At 37.5% G+C, this 20,675-nt stretch overlaps 1 protein-coding gene across 5 annotated transcripts in view; it reads left to right on the top strand.

Annotated features, from left to right (window-relative positions):
* Positions 1–20,675, top strand: part of APBA1 (amyloid beta precursor protein binding family A member 1) — an 85,166-nt gene that overhangs the window by 18,425 nt on the left and 46,066 nt on the right. The gene's annotated exons all lie outside the window — the stretch shown is intronic.

Below are 20,675 nucleotides of genomic sequence, written 5' to 3'. Positions count from 1 at the left end.
ATAAAAAGGAAAACTCATCCGTTAGAAATAAATTTTCAAGACAGTAGATTGATTTAGTGTATAACTTTTTCCCTGTGATAAAGTAGAATTTAGACTGTCAAAATTGATGTATTAGCACATCATAATGGAAAGGGTTGGCATTTTCGTTTCTGTTTTGTATTTTGTTTTCTGTCTTGGATATTATTGTCTGAATTGACAGATGATTGACAGACAAAATATTCTTTGTCTTGACTGAACCAAGAGATTTCCATTAAAAGCAGATTAAAGATGGTAGAATGAACCTAATTATAGTGAGTTACTCTACTTTCATTTTTAAATAATTTTAACGGTAGGGTTTTATTTTATCAATATGTGATTTTATTATTCTCTTGACTTCTACATTTTTAATTTCACTTCCCGAGGGAGAATTGTTCCAAGGCTATGATTTATTTTGATGATTGTTTTTTTTTGATGTGTTTTCAAATTTTTTTCCTCTGATAAAGGTGAGCTACAAAGGTATCCTCTTACTATGAGTTGAGTCAACTTTTTTTTTTGTGATTTTTTTTTTTTTTAATTTTAAAGGTAATATTTGCTTTACTTTGTAGAAGGTTTCCTGATAAGCCCCTGGTCTAAATTTATTTAATTATTTATTAGTTTGAATGGCAGTGGGGAGAGTCTGGATGGATTCCATGTTGCACTTCCTTTGAGATTCATTGTAATCTCAGCTGTAAAATATAGTATGCAAACCACAGAGAGGAATCTCATCAAGGTGGTATTTTCAGGATTTTGACAGTAGTACTCAACATGTTCATCAAAGGTTTGAAAACTAGAGTGGAGAGGCAGCAGTCTTGAAGGGGACCCACAAGGATATAGGAGGAAAAGAAAACAACTACAGTGTGTGTTCAGAGAGGATGGGAGGTGCCCTTCAGGAGGTGCCAAAGCAAGATGCATGGAACTGTGGGCGGGAGCAGCTGGATAAGTAGCAGGTCTGCCAAAACCTCTGTGGGGATTGCAGCTAACGTGAGATGGGTTGGCTGTAAATTATTGTTACTGAAGGGAAGTGCTGTACTGAGAAGAGGAATATAACCTTAGGAGAGGTATGAAGTGCTCAGTGTGGGCTCAGGTGGTATATCCTGTTTGGCATGCTGTGCTGGAGAGAGCTGGTGAAAGTTTGATAGAGGGCTGTGGAAGTCTCTTGAGGACAGACTGAGTGAAGAAGGAATCCCCACAATTAAGTGGAGATTGTTTAGCCAAAGAAGGGATTGTGTGTACAGAGCACTGAAAATATCTTCAGTGAAGAAAGAGACAGCAGGCAGTCTGTTCTGAGTTTGGCAGGATTGGGTATAACTAACCAGCTTGTACTGACATGGTGAAGAGTCAGATGAGAGCTTGGGAAAACTGCCAGCAGTAAGAATATCGAAATACTCAAATCTGACTAAGTAGCCATGGATAAATACACATATCAGAAATGTAATTGTTGTCACTGATGCTTCAGGGACAGGCGCATTGATATGGTTGTGTCAGGTGGCATCTCAAGATATGACTCGGTGATTGCTGAGTTTTGGTATGCTGTCACAGAACTGCAGTTTGATTGGTTTTGCAGACTGGAGGGTAAAATCAATCCACTTGGAACCACCTCTTTTTTTTTTTTTTTTTCTTTGTTTTTGTTTTGTTTGGTTGGTTGGTTTTTGTTTTTTTTTTTTTTTTTCCTCTCTCCAAACTTGGTATTGTAAAGCATCTATTTTCTTTTTTTCATATTTTTATATTTTCCTATTCTCCAAGCAGTGTTCTTGCTGGTTAGTTCCAGACCAGTTTGGAAGAAGAGATGACAGAAGTAAAAAAAGTTTCATTTTTAATGAAACTGCTGATGAGAAAATGGGAAAATACATTGACTTTTGCCTCTGAAAAGAACACAAACTGAACTTGGCAGTTGCCAAGTTGACCAGACAGTTGTGTGTGTTGGACCAACAATGTTCATGTAGCTCTGGACCCTTTGTAGATTGTGAGGGCCACCTGTGCCCTGAGGGGCATCAAGCACAGCATCACCATCCAGGCAAGAGAAGGGACTGTCCTGCTCTGCTCTGCCCTAGTGAACCAGGCTCCCCAGGGAAGTGATCACAGCATCAAGCCTGATAGAGTTGCGGAAGCATTTGGGCAATGGTCACAGGCACATGGTCTGACTCTTGGGGTTTCCTGTGTGGGGCCAGGAGTTGGACCCTATGGTTCTGATGGGTCCCTTCTAATTCAGCGTATGATTATATGGTTCTCTTTCTTGCCTGATCAGAATTTCTTCAGGTGTTAGAATTAATTTTGGTTTAGTAGTAATAGAAGATGGTTTAGAAGACAAAGAATAGCCAGACATAGGGATTTGAGTTTCTTTTGAGTTACCTGAGCAATAGAATTGTTTAATTCATGAAGTAGTAATCCCAAGTGTTCACAAACTCCTTCATAATAATACTCATATACTTTTATGACCAACTTTATAATTCTTTACTCCATCCATCATTTTTCCATTTTTGCTGATTAGATATCATATGTAATCTGTAACAGATAAAAGAACCATATAGAAAATACCAATGGCTTTATCATATACCAGTATTTGAGAAAATAGGGATGGCTATATCAAAGTTGTAACTTCCAATATGTAATTTAGATGTTGAGCTAAAATGTTGTGACATACCCAGCAGGTATCTGTAAAGGGGTTCTGTTTACAGTTTATGGTTTTAAGGGAGAGCTGTAAAGACAATGTAATGGCTGCTTGTTTACTGGTAGTTTAAACATGTTAACTTGTATTAATTCTGTATTGAATACTAGCTGCCTAGCACATTAGTTAATAACTGTAACACATCTGAGCACACTCTACACAGATAATGTAGAGGGAGTGGAAGGAGTATGGCTTTCTTGCTTTTCAAATAGATGTGAAATCCCAGAAAGCTCAGATTGGCTGATCCTCTCTCTGTCAGAATCTGAAACCTCTGCACTTGCCTATACATGGTAAGTATTTTCACTTGACATGCATCCTGTGTGGTTAATAGTCCGAGAATCTTTGATTTATGATGCATGAACTGGATTAGAACACATTTACACTGTAAGCTCTGACAATGGATTCTTTCCTGGCACTTCACTTTTTTTCCCTTTGAATGCAAGTTCTGTGATGCAATTTAAAAAGAGAGTAGATGTTTGCAAATTAATAAAGTCAAAGCCACAACTCAAGCCTTCAGTAACGAGTTTTACAGGCTGATGTTACTGTTGCTCAGTTTTCTTGAGTGTTTGTCTCTCAAATGATCTCTGCTCTCTCTTTCTGCTTACTGAGTTGTTCTACATTAGGGATAATGTCCAACATAATTCCCAGAGGAAGTGAAGAAATTTGAAGGAGATTGGTTTGGTGCAAAATACTGGCTTATATCTAAGTAATTGAGAATAGCAATATAATTTGATTCATGTCACAAATAGCATGCTGGGCCTGAGAGAGCAAAAATGGAAATTGCTTATGCAGGGAGAGTGAACTGCAACATGTTGGGTACTAATATAATACACAAATCCATTCTGGTCTGATTCTTACACTGTGCCTTTCTGTAGTATTACAGGGGGTCTCAGTATAAACAAATGACTGATGTAATCAATCTATCTCAGCATTTCTGTTTGTTGAATTTCCATCCAGATTGTATGTTGGCACAGCTGGCTGCCTGGTGCAGTGTAATGTTTGTAGGGCATTCAGATGGAACAGTATAGTTAAATTTATGAAAGGTTTCGAATTGGAATTAAGTTTCTTTTAGACTACAAAAGCAAAACAATAACATGTTAAATAATACAAAGTAAACAAGTGCTAAAAATAAGCAATCAGGAATTATTCAAGACTTGGGTTGCACAGACTAATAGAGCCTTCAGTTCTGAATATATATATATGGCTATTTCCCTTTAACTAACATGTAGCAGAGTGTATTCTCTGCCCTTACCCATGAAGATGTGTTTACAGCATTTAAAACTGATGCTTAATTCTTAAGCAGTAAATTCCAAGATGTACTAGTCTAGAGGGCATCAGAGGTATTTTAAAATATGCAGAAAATAAGCCAAAATAATGAAATCTATGCAGGTAGATATTTAATTTCTCTGAGTTGTATCTTTACAATGATCCTGCTCTTATGGGTCCTTACAGGTTTTATTAATTCTTTTGCAAATTCTGTGCTTCTCTTGCCTAGTAACCTTTATCTGAAATTTTAATTTTGATCTTCTGGGGATCCTTTGTATTCAATGCTGAATTGATGCATAAAATATAGAACAGAATGATAAAAATAGTCCTCAGTGTATTTCTGATGTGAGAGCCAAGGAGAAGGAAACAAGGAACTTCCACAGCATTTTTCACAATGCTGTATTTAAGCTGCTTCACACTGAAAGTAGTTCAGACTAAACCCCTGATATTAAAATACCTTTTGAGTCTCCATGGGACACCTGTGAAAAGTGTGTTGTGAAGGTGTATTTAAAATTAGCTGAAAAACCCCCAACTATTTTTTGCCATTGTGTTTGTATTTGTCTTGTGTAGAGCTAGATGCCATGCAGCGTAAGGTTCATGGCATATTGGACTCTTGGATAAAAAGAAGGACTACAGGAGCAGATCCCTCCATGTGAACGTGGAGATTCACTTGTTTGTAGCATGGGCTGCAGGGTCCACTTGCACGGCTGATGTCACTGTCAGTTTGTGGATTGAGGTTATGTTGTCACTCAGCTGCATTTGAGAAATGTGAAATGGATGGACTTTCCCATACAGCATGGTTGCCTGTACACTGTAGTTATGCTACCTTCCAGTGTGACAGCAGCTTTTGATCCTTAATAGTTGAAATGTAAGGTGCATTCAGATCTGGGGCTGTCTACTGAGAAAGCAGATGTGTGCATGACATCCTGTTGTTTGTATCTTGGATCGTGTGCCATCTCTGGGGATAGTATGCAAGTTTGCCTTATGAAATAACAGTCTGTGTTTCAGGAAGCCACCTGGTATGCTCCCTGTGATGGTTCCACCAAAGGTCAGTCCCTTGGGGTTACATGGCTAGTTGAGAAGCTGGGACTGATTTCTGTGATTATTGTTTGGACGGAAAGATCTGATCCTTTTTTCCAGGAGCAAACTCCTGGAAGCTTTCTTCCCCATCTGTCTATGGAATAAGAAAATAAGTTACTTAGACCAGATAATTGTAATCCCTGGTAAAATACAACAAAGTTGAATTTAGCTATTATTTTGAGGCCAGTGTCTCTGAGATGGTAGGGGTTTTTTTTAATCCCATACATCAAAAACTATGTAGTCTTTTTTAATGAGTTGCAAGATGGCATTGTTAATGCAAAACTTATGTTTGGAAGTTTTTCAGCCTTTCCTATTGGTGTCCAACTCTGCTGAGTTGAGTGCACTTAATAAAATGCCAATTTTGAATTCTAACAGATGAAGGATTTACCACTTTCAAGTAAAATTTTCAAGCATGTTTTTTAAGCAAAAAGGACTGGGATATTAAATATTTTATAGCAGATGGGAAAGCCTGTGGCCACTCCTGGAGTTCTTGTTGAAGCCCCTGCCAATTTTCCTTGCAAAGTAGTTCCAAGATTAGATAAGCAGCATACATGGATTAAAGGTATCAGTCTGTGTTTTGGCCTGTGATCCTTCTCAGAAGAGTCTGGATCTGCCCTGCAGTGAGTGGAACAGCTGTACTGTGAAACTACTGGATTGATCTCTGCCATTTGATGTGCTTCCTGTAATATGTAGAAATATTTACACGGAACATGACCTCTTCCTGATGCCCATTTGCTTCAGCAAGACTGCAGCAAATAGAGCTACCCAAGCAGTCCTAAACATAGAAACTGAGAATTTCTTTACTTTTGCTGAAAAATTTAGCATCAATTTTAAACACAGAAGTACATTGCTCAGCTTGGCCACCAGGTATTTAATACTTGGAGGACATTATGGTCTTGCGCCACAAAGAGTAACTCAACTCGCTCCCTCAATTTGTGACATCTTACCTTATTTCAAGTGCTACCCAGTTTGATTTAAAGACAATAAATTAATTCTATTCCTGTCTTCCTGCATTTCCCTTAGGGTGTTGAGTATTTAATAATACATTTTATAGTTATATAAATAATCTATATTTATATATACTTAAATCTCCTACATCTGCTGCAGTATACCTGATGTAACTGAAAATGAAAAATTTACGTCACATATAATTAACATGCTAGAGAGACGTGTTTAATTGAATTACTGATGTTGTGTACATTATGTACTAAGTACACATTTCTCAGAAATTCTCCCAGCTTATTATCTTCAGGAGATTTGTTTCAGGATGGTATAGTTTCTGTATTTATAACTTCAGTGTTTTAAGAAGACTGACCTTGTTTTAAGTTTTTTTTTTCCCTGCTACAAAAATAAAATAGATGAAGGAAATAGAGAGTAACTGTTCCCTATGCTTAGAGAAACTGTATTTCAAAAAACACTGTCTCTACCTCTTCCCACTGCATTTCATGTTGTCAGTCATGTGTTGCTTTAGAATTCCTTGCTGATTCAAATAGTCCTTTTCATTTTCAGAATTTACTATAGATAAGCACTGATTAATTTTCATTTCAGTCTAGTAGCCTGGTAAGTTTTTGAGTCATACTCTTTGCACTAAAGGAGAAATTTTTATGTGATTTGCCCAGAGTCAGGAAGGAAAGAATTAGATAGAAATCTAGAATTTCTGACTGCCGTCTATGCTCTTGAATCATATCTTTCAGCCTCATTATGAAAACAATCAAAACTCTACAAACTTGAAGCAGTGGCACAAACTTTATAATAGAAATCACTTAAGCATTGCAGCTACTTATTTCTTTGTTAGTCTTAATGGAAAAAATTGGATTCTTACATTGCTCCCTATTTGTTAGTATGTTTTTTACGTATTAGTTTTTTAATCCATAGTAATATGAGTCAACCTGATTTTGATTTGTCTTGGTAGGAGAGCAGTGCACTGCTGGTGTATCAGGTTTGTTTGGTTTAATACTACATTGTTAGAGGAAAATAGATCCTGTTGGATTGGGCAGTCTGAGGAAGGTGAGGCTGCTGCTCCTTTATGACCCTTGGATTTTTTCACACAGCCTCACTCATATGTAGTAGAAGAAGATCAGAAAAAAATGCTGTGTGAATAGTGTTCTGTTGCTGCCAAGATTTGACACTCCCTGCTTTAGAATGGAGACTTCAGACTTAACTGTTGTGAGATATTAGCTGTTGTGAGCTATTAAGATATTTATTGATTAATGAACACTCAAAGAGTAAACAGGTAGAGCAGCAAAGTAGTCTGTACAAAATAATCTATAATCTATGCAATCAAGTATACAGGTTACAATTCCATAATGATACAGAGTGCAGATTTTGAGGAATCATATATGTGATTACTGCTAAACTACAGTTTTCTAGGTAATAGAGGTATAAATCCATTTCTTGCCTCCACAGGTGCCCTCCTCCTCCCACCCCCAAAACCCAGAAAATTGGGACAAACAGTATTAAAAACAAAAACCTGATTAAGAGTCCAGCATGTCATCCAAAGGGTTTTCTTCCATCCTCTTTGTGGACTTGAATCCACGTGTCAGCATAACTACCATCTAGAGGTATCCACACAGTTACCAGTGGAAGTACCACCTTCCTTTTTCTCCCCTTGATTTGGCATTTTATTCCTTATTTGCTATGTTAGTCTCTGGGGTTTTTTTTCTGAGTTGAGGCTGAGCCTTTCATTCACTTTGTACCTCCTAGTCTCTGCCAAAACTTTTCAGAAGAAAATAGCCCCCTCATAATTACCTTTTTGTCATTGGTCCCAGTTTTGCTACATCCATACTCAGATTTCATAATTTATGTTGTTCTGAGGGCAACCTAAGCCTTCTGCAGTATTATCAACAGGATTGCTTTAGAGTGGGTGGCTTGGCAGTCGAAAATTCATGCATTATTACCATCTTAAGAGTGCTTGAATTTGGTTTACATTTTTCAATTACTGCAGAGAATTTTTCTGTTTTAGATCTCTACCTGGATCCAATTACTCATGATGGGGTTCTTAGTGTCTGTGCTGGAGTATGTGCCAGAGCAGTAGGGTACCCTGGTTTTCACACTTCCACTGTGGGCTCTCATGGGTCCTTATTAGGGCCTAATTTATTGTAAGGCAGTGCACTCTGCATTCACTTCTTAAAATTTCCTTCACACACCATCCATTTCTTACTAAAGTCTTTCTGTTCAATTTGCTAGGAAATGATGTGGAATCTGCAAATCACCAGCATGCAAGTATAGGGCCAAAAAGAGTTTTACAGATGTAGATCTAATTGGGTGGTTGCTGTGGCTTTTTGGGTTTCTTTAGTTCACCTGCTTGGGTTGCAGAGACTTGAGACACATTTTTGTAATGATACATTTGCAGACAGAATCATATGCCTGGATCTGTCAGAGCAAGAGCTCTTTAGAGCAACAGTTACTGACATGCTACTCTGAGGTGTACTAGAAACTATATTTTACCAGCTTTTAGGAAGCGCTTTGGTTGGTTGGTTCTGTTACTTATTTTCCTTTTTCTGAATTAATGCATAGTCATAAAATAATTCCCTTTTGTTATTTAAAGAAATGCAGAATCATTGAACTGTTTAGGAATAGATTTGAAAGGGAAGCTGATTTCCCCTTGCAAACTATGTAACATTATTTCTGAAAATTTAGTATACTGACATAACCTCCGTGTACCAGATACCACATATTGGAATAAGAACCTGTCTTTGTGTTTTAGTTAAGGGAAATGTTAGTTTGCTCCAGTTGCATGAATATATCAATGATTTGCAAGTTGCAGCAGTGATTATTTATCCTGTTAATGAAAAAACACTCCAATTATAACCTAACAACTTACATGAAAATAATTCTTAATAAACTAGTTGGCCTTTTCAAACTGTAAATTGGTTTGTAAAAAAAAAGGTATTTTTTATAACCAAAGTCAGATATAATACATTATTTAGTTTAACTGATAAATTGTTGAATTCATCAGATATAGACAGCAGCTTAGCATTTTTTATAGTGTGATATTCCTGACAAGAAAAGCAGAACTAAAGCTGAGATTCTGGACTTAATTGGTATTCTCTGCCTATCTCCAGAGGATGTCAAGAAACTTTTACTCAGTAGTCAGTACATTAACATCAGATTAAGCTGTTAGTTTTATCAGTGTTATCCTCTTGGGACAGAAATAATATCTGTAATATTATTAGTGATGCAGCCAGGTATTCTCACTAATAGAGTTTATTTTTTAAAAATCCAATCAGTAAAATAGTTTTACATTACTATATTCTTTAAACTATATAAATATATATTAAATAAAATGAATAATATATAAGGATTAATATTATAATAAATAACAACTGCTATAATTAATAATTTAATTATTATAAATTATATTATTAGTAGTATTCTCTATAGTGTCTATTTTTAGGACAGTGTAATGCCTGCATTACAGTTCAGTAGTTTCCTTAACTAATATGAAACATTGCAAATCTCATAGAAGAAAAGGATAAAACAAATGTGGGCTCAAAATGATTTGATTTTGAATTCTGAAAGTTAATTCTAACTTTGGATTTCTTTGTAATTTTATTAAGATAGAATTAGACTTCTTTTTGTAATTCTGTTAAGGTAGCACCTTGTCTTCCAAGGCAGCTGTAGGTAACAAGTACTGCAGAGCAGCTCTGAGAGATTTTGGGAGTACTAAAGCTCAAGGTATTTGTGTTCTGCTGCATGAAAAAAAAAAGCAGAGAAACTTTATTTTAAAAAAAGCAAAGTGTCCTCCATAGCTGTGATCATGAAATTTCAAGAACCACAAGAGTCTATGGTGGCTTTTCTGTGTGATTTTTGAATATATTGTTTACTGAAGGTGTAATGGTTTTGCTTATTTCATATTTGTAAATTGGATAGAAAGGTGTCACTCTTAACGTTTGAGTGTCTTATTACAGAAACTGTCATTAGAACTGAAAGTTTACAAAAGTCTAAGCAAAGGGCTCTTCATTTGCATTTTATTTATGACAGCACTAAGTAAAATAGAAAAGAGTGTAGATAAGAATTTTGAGGATTTAAATTGCTGATGTTACTGTGGTATAAGCCAGGCAAAGTGATTTCGGAGGGTTTTTTTATTTATTGCTGGAGACTGGTCTGTAAAAGGGGCTTTTCAGTGCCAAGACATTTGGAGGATTGAGAAGAAGATGAACAACATGTATGTCTGTCTTGGTTTAAGACAATTTAAAGAGGTGGACACTTTAAAATTAGTTACCTCCCCTTAGTTTCAACCAGTCCCTTTCCACCTATAAGGAGAAATACAAGTAGATTGATGAGAGTCAAAAAACAGCAGTTTTACTAACAAGCAAAACTGCAACAGGCAAAAAAATAACAGTATATAATCATGAGATACAGAATTGCTAGGTCTCACAAACTCCACCAGAACAAAGAGAAACCCAAAATGATAGAAATACCCCTTCCAAGATGGTGCCTGCCACAGGGAGACGGAGGGGAAATGGTGCCAGCTCGCTCCCCCTTGCTTGGCTCTGCCCAGGAGGCAAAGGGAAAAAAGATGGCCACAAACCTTCCCAGGGTAAATCTTTTTCTCTATTCATGTGAAGTCAGCTTTCCCCATATTTGCATTAAATTAAAGAGAGTTGAATATATGTCAATACTGTTTTCGTAATAATTCTTTTATTTCACTGAGCTTGTGGCATATTGACCTTGCCTGGCTGCTGTCTCCCTGCCTCTCTCACACTCCTCCTCCTCAATAGGATACTGGGGAGAAAATAATATGGAAAGGCTTGCAAATTGAGATTAACGGGGGTTTCCAGTTGCTGTAATGGGCAAAGATTTGATTTGGGGAAAATGAATGTATTGCCAATTAGAGTAGAGTTGCATGGTGAGAAACAATGACAAAACGTAAAGCCCCTCTCCTTGCTTGGAGCCCCCTCACATTTTTCCATGCTCAACATTACTCCTTCATTTCTGACTCTTCCACCTCCTCTTTCCTGGAGTAAGCATTGCACCCCATCTCAACATTACACCTCAGAGCAACTGCAGCTCAGGAGGGAAAAGGGAGGTACTTTCTTCTTAAATTATGACTCAGATTTGGCAAGTGTTTGTACTGTGAAGCTTAGAGCCTAGAATCAGTTATGGCAGTGTGCAGCTGAAGAGCTCTGGGTAGCCTTGAGTTTGCTTAGGGGATGCATAGTTGGGAGTTTTGGGGTTTGGCAGAAACGACTAGTGCAACTGCCTGTGACTCTGGGCAGGGTCTTTTGATGAGGTGACAGGAGAAATGCAGGCCTTGCAACCAAAGTGGTAAAAAGTGTGATTTTTTGGAAAAAACATAACAAGTCCCCCAGCTTGGTAGGAAATCTAGGGAAGCTAATGTGTTTGCAGGTGGTCCTTTGATACCGTCATCCGAATGCGTAGGTCTGTGGTTGGCAAAGCCCCAGCACTGGCTGGTGCTGCAAGTCTTGTCCGGACATGGACTTCTGCTGTCCCCGCTGCCAGCTGAGCTTTCACAGAAGAGACCCATCTTCCCCCATACATGTACACACATAGGAATTGCTCAGAGTACGACCAAAAGAGATACTTGTGGGTCGAGGGCAGGTGAGAACAGAAATAGGTTGTTTCCGTGTTTCTTCAAGTCTGTTATTTTGCGGAGTTCAGATTCGTCTGGGCAAAACAGTGCAAAGTGAGCCACAGCTCCATTTTCTATTATGCAGAAATGAGGCTGAGGTGAGGAAAACCGGGACCATGATGGTACAGAGGCCAACCTCTCTGGGACACGGGAAATGTGTGGGGGTGGGACTTGGCTGCACTTGCCATGGCTGGGAGCCAAGGGAGATGTCGTTGCTGCTTGGCAGCCTTTGGCTGCTCTGTTTTGTAGTCACTCAGGTGCTTTTGTTCTGCTGTTGTGGGGTACCAAGAAACTCTATCTTGCTTATTTTCCTTAAATGTTTTTTGGTGGTTTAGTTCTTTGCAGCAGGTATGGGTTATTGATTTTGAGCTTGTTGGCTCTTCGTCATTGCACCTTGAACACCTCTGTTTGCTGATATCTTTTTCATTTGCTTTCCAGTGTAATAGTCAGGTTTCTTGGATGAGCCCTCTAAATATTTGTCTGCATGGTGTTACTCATATACGTTGTAAAATAAAATCTGTATTTGGCTTCTCAACTTACTTGGTTAGCTGAACTATGATTGTTACTTAGATTCCCAAACCATGCAGAATTAAATAACATAGTACAAATAATTATTTTGGTGGGTGGTTTTAGGGTTTTTTCTTGGATTTGGGCTTTTGGTTTTTTTTCTGTTGGGTTGGGTTGGGTTTTATTTTAACCTTTGGGGAGGAAAGGGATACTCTATGTTTGGGTTTTTTTGAATAATGTATTTGTTTTTCTGTCACTACAATGATTTCTTTTTCTGTTAGGATTTTGCTGTTATGTTAGATTTATCTATTTTGCAGCTATTCACCTGCATTTCTTAGCTCAAAACCTCTCTTCTGCCAATTCTGATAGTTGTTTTGAAGAAATCATTTGGTGATCTCCAAGTCTCCTCCACCGTGTGTACTGAAGTGTACAGTGTGTGGGGACCATCACAAATTGCCTTCAAAAGTGTACTTCAGATCCAAGATAAAACACAGCTAAACCTGCTCTGAGAAACTGTCTCTGACAAGTGTGTAAGACAATCTATTCCCTTTCCAAACTGCAGATTTTTTTCCATGCTCCCTTACCTTCCTCTCCACTTCCATTTTTTTCTTTTTTTTCCCCTAGAACTGATGTGAGTTAGAACTTCAGAGTACTTCAGAAAAGCCAAAACCATGATCATAGGCCTGAAAGGTCCATCACTGGTTTCCCAGGACTAATTTTAATTTTTTTAATTATGGCTTTAATCAAATTTTTGAAACATTCAGCTTGTAGCGACTCACCTTTCATTCCAGAGCTTGGATGATGTGTATTTGAGCTCAGGATTTGCACAAGTAACTCTCAGCAGTTTGAAAACTGGCCTGAGCTTTTGAAAGTTTTGAAACTTGGTTGTGTAAAATTCCTACTGTTGACCAGCTGTGTTTACACATAGAAGTTGTTCTATTCAGATGACTGATTTAACATGTTTAGAAGCGTGTGGCAGAAGAGCATTTTGGTCTCTTAGTTTTTAGTAACCCTTATGGGCACAGTTTCAGAAGACTGTGAGGAAGAGTATGTTGTGTTAATATCTTAAAAAGTAAGTGAATGTCTAATACTTGTAGCGTGGTAGTTTAATGTAAGTCCCCTGTAGGATAATGGAATGGATGTTTTGGATTGACAAACTTTGAAAATTGCAGGCCTTTCTAAATGGTGTATGCTGCAGTTCAAACAAGCAAGAACTTAGGGGATTATAATGGTTTGTGCTTTTTAGGAGCTTGGATTTACTGATCATCATGGGTTTTGCAACTTCTATACAGCTAAAAGTTTACTTGTCCAGAGAAGTTCATGTAACTTAATACTGACAGTAGCCACGTGCCTGATTGATTTGAAACACGGTGCTGAATTCTGTCAGTAAGTGGTAAACTTAAAATAATCCTGTAGCAACCTACAAAGCTATGAGAAATGTGTAGTTCTTTTTTATTTTCATTGCTTTTATGATCTAGTTCCATGTTTAAAGCTAATTCAATGACTTCCTATCTTCAAAGCATGAGAGAGATCACATCCTCAGTACTTTTTGTCTTGAACTTAAGAAACAAAAAATGAAAGGATGCTGTAGTATAGCAAAGAAAAAGGAAGTTAGCATGTGCATTCTTATAATATCACATATGCAAAGCTCAGGTATTTGAAGAGAGGTCAGACCAATGCTTTACCTGATGGATAATAGAGACCAGGGCATGGATTTTAATTTGAGTTAAATACCGGCAAAAAGTAGAGCCTAGAATACCAGTTAAGCTTGGATTTCAGATGTTCTCTTCTAGGAGGAATGGTTCTTCCTTGAAAAGGTATAAAGAAAACCAACCCAGAATAATTTCAAATATATTATTCCCTGGAATTATAGAATCCCCCTTATCTAGGTTTAATGGAACATTTAAGAAATACCTTATCTTTTCTTTATAAAATATAACAAAGCAAAATATTTAGGGCTTCTGTCTCCTGTAGAAAAAGGGTTATGGGTGCCTTTGAAATATGTTGCCTTAATAATAACTTCTGAGGATAAGTGAAAGGAGCCATTAACAGTCAGACTATCTGCAATCAAAAAGGAGAAAAATACTAATCAGTGAATAGCTAAATACTTTAAGTACTTCAAGTATTGAAACATTTCAGGATTGTTCTATTCTTACATGTTTTACCTTAGACTCACCCTTTTTAGCTGCCACTTTTCTCTACTGTAATTCTACTGGTTGGGTGTGTTAATAATATAAAAGGATTTTATAATGTTAAGAATGCATAATAAAATATTTTACATGGAATACACACTTCTGCTAAAATCTAAGTATTGCTATGTAAAAAGAGGAGAAAAAATAACTTCTTTTAGGTGTTGTTTCTCTTTTGAAGGTAGACAAAAGCACTGTAGGGCAGGGTCCAAGTAATTTTTAAAACTTGGTGACTGCCACATTATGTGCAGTTAGAAAATTTTTAATTTATGTTCGGTTTTGCCTGTGACTCTATCTTTAAATGTTGTTACACTATATCCTCTTTCCTGTTGTCTGTGTGTCCTGACTGGGACTGGTCTGTGTGGAGGTTCTAGCTGTAAATACTGCATAGAGATATGAAAAGTATGCTGAGTGACTCTCCTCAATTTTCTTCATTTTCTTCCAAACTCTCCTGTGTAGCTGTGCTGCTCTGATCAGTTTATTTCCTTAGCAGGTAGAGACTGGCAAGTGTATGGGAAGTGTTGTGCCTTTTACAGAATGTGTCTGCTTTTGATTTGCACTATCTGGTAGTAGTGTGTGTGATCTAGTTAACTTAAAATTAACATCAACAGATTTTTTTTTTTTCTTAACCTGATGGGACCCCAGTGGCTGCAACCAGGCATCACTTCCATTTCCCTGCTCAGACTGTAATTTGTGAGCAAGCTGCGCATCTGAGCACCCTGAGCTGTGTACAGTGCAATTGCTAATACTCCTCAAGTTCTGTTGTAAGCTGCAGAAGTGGAGAAGTGTCAGCCTTCATTAGGGTTTAATTATGCCTGGGTAACAGATTTCATGTGTAGTCGCCTTGGAGCAGCTATTTCCAGTAACAGGAATGTGCTTGTGCTGTAAAAGTAGGTCTCAGTCAAGATCTTCCTTAGTTCAGAGAAACGAATGATGATGTCCTCCCTGTTGGGTTGAGTAATCCTTATCTCATCAGCTCTGGAGGGGTAGCACAGGTTGTATCTTGCTTTCAAACTCATGGAAGGCACAGAAATTGCTAATGTTACAAGCTAGGAGAAAAAATTATTTGGGGAGCAGGCAGATATGTCTGGTGACACCAGTCAAATGCAGATAGGTGCTGATCTAGCCAAAGACCACTCCTGCTAATGAAAATTTGGTGTGCAGTGCCTTGTGGTGCATCTGCTTTAATGCTGACAAGTGGCCACAGCATTTCAGAAAGGTTGTAACAGTGGACGATGTGCTTGAGAGTTTTTTACCTCTTCCCTCAGGACTATACTTGGAAATAATTGTGTGCCATCTTCCCATACGGTTTTGGAGATGACTGTGGGACTATCTGTATGGTTGGACACTGTAACTTTTCTCACAGCTGCCAGTCTGTGAGAAAATACAAGCGGCAGATCAGTTTTCTTTGGAGCCTTTGGAAACTTGAGAGCTGGTCTGTGTAGCTTTGATTTTCTTACTTTAATGTGGACTGAATCAGCAGCTTCTTGAAATAGAAGTAGTAAAATGATATGCAAGTGTTAGAAGTTGATGGTTAGAGATGAGATTGGGCTTATTATATGGGCTAAAATGGCAACTGAAAATAAGAGTACAAGAGACAGCTGCCCATGTAAAGAAGAGAAAAAAACTTAATCTCCTGTAACCTGTATGTATGCATTCCTGTTTCCTTCTTCTTTGCATCTGTTGTTTTGTGCCATAGTTCTTGTTTCTTGTGAGGTGTTCTTTCCCCTGCTAGATACTTACAAGTATACCTAGAAGACTGAATCTGTTGAAGTAGCATTTAATTCTAGGAATATTGCAGTTTGAAACCACCAAGGGGTTTTGTTTGTTTGTTTGTTTGATGGGTTTCGGGGGCAGGGTTGGTTGTGGGTTTTTTTGTGGGTTTTTTTTTTTTGGTTTTTTGTTTGTTTTGGTTTTTTGAGGTTTGTTTTGGTTTTTTGTGGGTTTTTTTGGTTGGTTGGTTTTGTGGTTTTTTTTTTTTTTTTGTTTGTAACTTCAGTTATGACTCTGATCTTTAAATAAAATACCTTTGTTGGTGGGATTTCACTGTTCCTTCATGAGTTTTTGCTAGCCCGCAGCCCTTACATGCTCTTGCTTACTTAATTTCTGTAAAAGGAAGCAGATACCTGATGTCCTGCTGTCACTCAGAAATAAGTAATAAGAGATAAACTAGCTAGTACTTGAAACCTTCTTCTTAATAGTGCAGTCCAGATATATATCAGGTCCTTTAAAAGCTTATTGTATCACAGATAAAAAGTATTAGTTCAGTTGTTCTGATTGGTGAGAACTTGCATGCTCATGACCAAATACCTGGGAATTTTAGCTATCTCATCTCTCTCTCTGGCTCATACTTTTCTACTCTGAATAATACCTTCACATCCTACATATTGTCTTTGACATACGATTTTCTCAGAGAAAGACTTGTAAAAGTCATTGTCAAAAAGACACATTGTAAAGTGCAAGTAAAATAAAAATAAAAGTTTAAATAATAGCTGTCTATTTTGAGGTGTTTCTTTTTCCTAGTATAAAAATAGGGTGGAGGATTGGGGTTAGGAGATTGTGTAATCCAGTGTTTCTGGTAACTATGTGTTACCAGGCAGTGGTACATTTTTTGAGTACATGAAAGGCAAGGAAGTTCTGTGTCTTGTATGTCCCCGTTTTTGAGTTTAATTCAAGTACAACTCCTTTGGAACTTGTGAAATAAAATTAACTAAGGGAGGATCAGATCTTTTAATTCTATGCTGTCTGGACCATGATTGCTTTTCATGAGGAAATATCCTTAGCTTGAAATTCTCAGGTAATAATGAGTGTCTCAGAACAAATGCATTTGCTGATTGAGTGACAGAAGTTATTAGGGTTTCAGCACATTTCTGTACAATTTCCATGAGTTGAAACAGTGTTCTGTGACTCAGCTGAAGAAGCTGATGATGCTGACAGACTTAACTAGCTGGACTTCACTGTCTTTTGTTTAGCTTGATATTCCTTAAAGCTGTGTATTTGCTGAAAAGCCTTCTATCACATTCTATAAAACCCTTGAAGTGGTCTCAATATCATCCAAATGTTTCTGTGTACCTGACACAACCTGTGGATTGATTGCATAAAAGAATTCAAAAAGCTAGCATTTAAATCAATTGAAAACTTCCTTTCCTGTAACAAAATTGGTGTTTTGAGGAGGGAAAGTTGAAGTGGAATTCAATCAATCCTCTGTCTCGCTTGTATCCAAGGTAGTTGCATGTAGACTGTGCAACACTGGCCTAGAATGCACCTGAGGAAGACTGTTACATCTAGAAAGGTTTGATCAAGTCTTTATGTGTAGCCAGAGGAGGAAAATCCAAGGATTTTTTGGACATAAGTGTTTTTACTCTGTCAGTAAGGCTTGAGGCCTTAATCACCTTGAAGGTAGTCATGCCCTGCAGTTCACTGGATCATATAATTTAGTTCTGTCTACATTTATTTATATTGCACTATTAATGACTCTTAAGGGGATGGGAAGGATATTGGGCTTGTTGGGTTGATTTTTTTCTCTTTTTCTTTTTGGTAGGTTAGATCTAATCCCTCTTTGTTCAAATAGAGAGAAGAAGGTAGTCTTCATTGCTATAAAAATGTCACTATTGTAAAGATAATTTGAATTCAGAATTCATCACTGAGGAGCCAGCATTTTATACGGTATTCTCTGAGACAGTTCTGCCCTTTTACATAGGGGAGGAAGAATAGTAAATTACAAACAGCCATGAACTCTAGATTTGGTATAGATTCATGTTTCATAGTTGTACTTCTAACAGATACTGACATCAGTAATACTGATTTTAAATGCTGTGATACTCTGACAATATGTACTTTTAAATTTTTTTCATTCTCCTTTGAAAATTGATTTTATTTATTACCATGTTTTGAATACCAGAGTAACAATTCCAGCATTTTACGTTTTACATGATCTGTCTGCTATTTAAAGATGCAAGACCTAATACCCAGGAATAAACCCAGCAGTAACTTATCAGAAAATGACATCAGAGTGAAAGAGAACCCTACATTTCCTTAGTTTAGCTGTTAATAGGACTATTACTTAGGAAGCTTAATCATTTTGGTGATGACAATAGTAAATTTATTCCCTCAACCACTTACGATCTGGGATTTGTGATGTGTTTTTAAAGGTGGTTTTGGTCCTGTGTGTCTAATCATTGCACTTCACTACAGAGGTTGCCTGTGGTTCCTTGTCAAGATTTTTCTCTAGTGGTTTTAATTAATTTTGTCTGTTTGGGCCATAATATCCGTTAACCTTTGTCTGGCAGCAGATGGATGGCTTCCATCCATGTATTGCCTCTATTTCTTGTGTAGGCAGGACTTCAGTGTTAGGTGGTGAGAAGGATCTGTTCCTTTTCTAATCAGGGTGCTCCCCATCTCCAGTGCCCTAAAGTATTTATGAGATCTGGACTGTTTGCATTGAAGGTTACTGAATGGTATTTCTTGCTCAGGAGTATATTTTAGCTTTGAAAATCTGTGAATTGGAAGGGAAGAAAAGTGTAAAGTGTTTTGATTGCTCTAAATGCTGGTAATTCTAAATCTGTCTACTATTAACAAAAGTTGTGGGTTCTTGTGTGCAAAGCAATATTGTGCATGCATCTTTTCTGCTTTATAGTTACTGTAAGTGTTCACAGCTTTTCAGCCTCATTATGAAGCAATGTGTGTGTGTGTGCATGTGGTGGGATGTTAATGTTACTTTCCAGGTGCTGCTTTTGCTGACTGGCAAGAAATATGTTTCACAGCTTTTTTATTTAAAGGTGTTTTGGATGAGCTTACTTAGCACATGGCAGAAGAAGCAATGAGGTTTCCCAAGCAGGTTGCAGTTCAGAAAAGAGTTACCTAATACAGGAGGAGAACTCCTTCAAAGCAGGCATTGCATATGTTGTCAGATTCTCAGAAATTTCCCACCATAGGGGCTTTTTAAAGAAAAAAAAAAAATTAAGGTGGTTGTCAAAGTCATCTGTTTGCTAAAAGATTATGTTGGTTTTTTGAGAGGTAGCTTGTGTTCATATATCTTCTTGAAATCTGTACTAGTGAAACATTGGTGTGTTGCTGTGATTTATTAAAGAAATATGGATATTGATCTAGTACTGATACCCAACTGTGACGGACAAAAACTCTAGCAGTTTAAAGTTAGAAAGTGTATGTTTATTGCGACGCCAGGCAGTGTGCGGGATAGCTCCCAAATACACATCACACCTTTCAAATGATTACAGAGTCCTTTTATCCATACAAGTATTGAATACCCAAAATACAAATACATATTCATAATTTAGTACATCCCATTCCTTGCTTCGTATGCTAATCATTCCAAAAGCTATTAAGCATGTGTAGTTTGTTCCTTGAAATGGGTCAGTGGTCCCTTTCATGGGGAGGGGTCCCAAAATGAGGAAATAAATGAAGTCTTCCTCATTCTGACCTTTCTACCTTTTCAATGCAAATACGACAAATGAACCTTGGTAGAACTCCCATTCCCTGTCTTCAATTGGTTTCAGAACAGAGGAGGCCCACAATTGTCTTATGTTCCTAAAAGCTGTTCGTCAGTTTCTATATTCTTCATTATAAACCCAGCTAACTAAACATTGTGTTGACAGGCAATCAATTATTATCTAACTACTAACTCTTAACTTCACCAAGGCCTACTCATTTATTTTAATTAACTCTAGTAAGGCTTATCTCTAACTAAAATCTTAGGTCCTCTAAAATCTCTAAATCTCTTAAAGTTTATGTTTCAGCTGAAGTCAGGAAAAACAGGTGTTTTAAGAAATTTCTCAGTGCGTGTGCCAAGAAGACTTCCACTTGAGGTGGGATGCCTTTGAAAATTCGGTCAGAGGCCTCTGTATTCCTAGTGTCATTTGGAGATACATGTAAGTATGTTAAAAGAATAGCTATTTTTCATGGAAGACATGGGTGAATGTGGCTGAAGTATTTCAAGGAAGACAAAATTATTTTGCTCACACACTCAACTGCCAGATAAGGAGAAACAGTTATGCTTCTTATAAATGAAATAATTAATTACCAAAAATAATATGTATGTATGTAACTACCCCTTATGATGATACAGGCTGGGTCTGGTGGGGATAAGTAGCAGATCTGAGACAAGGCCCAGACAGCAAAATAAGGGTCAGGTGCACCTGGGGCAGTATGAGTCAGGCATGATTCTGAGAGAGAGGGTAGGATAGGAACTATCCCCTCTGCTCAGAGCCTGCTAGAACCCACCTGGGTACTGCCTCCCTTTTGAGTCCCTGACACAGGGATGATACTGGTGGGAAATGATGGGAAGCCACAAGAGATGCACAAGAGGCTGCAGGACCAGCTCTGCTTCAGCTGGGAG

Source organism: Vidua macroura, chromosome Z, assembly GCF_024509145.1.
Source record: "Vidua macroura isolate BioBank_ID:100142 chromosome Z, ASM2450914v1, whole genome shotgun sequence".
In the NCBI taxonomy this organism is placed as follows: domain Eukaryota; kingdom Metazoa; phylum Chordata; class Aves; order Passeriformes; family Viduidae; genus Vidua; species Vidua macroura.
The sequence above is the reverse complement of the archived record's forward strand: the minus strand, read 5'-3'. Positions and strand labels throughout refer to the sequence as shown.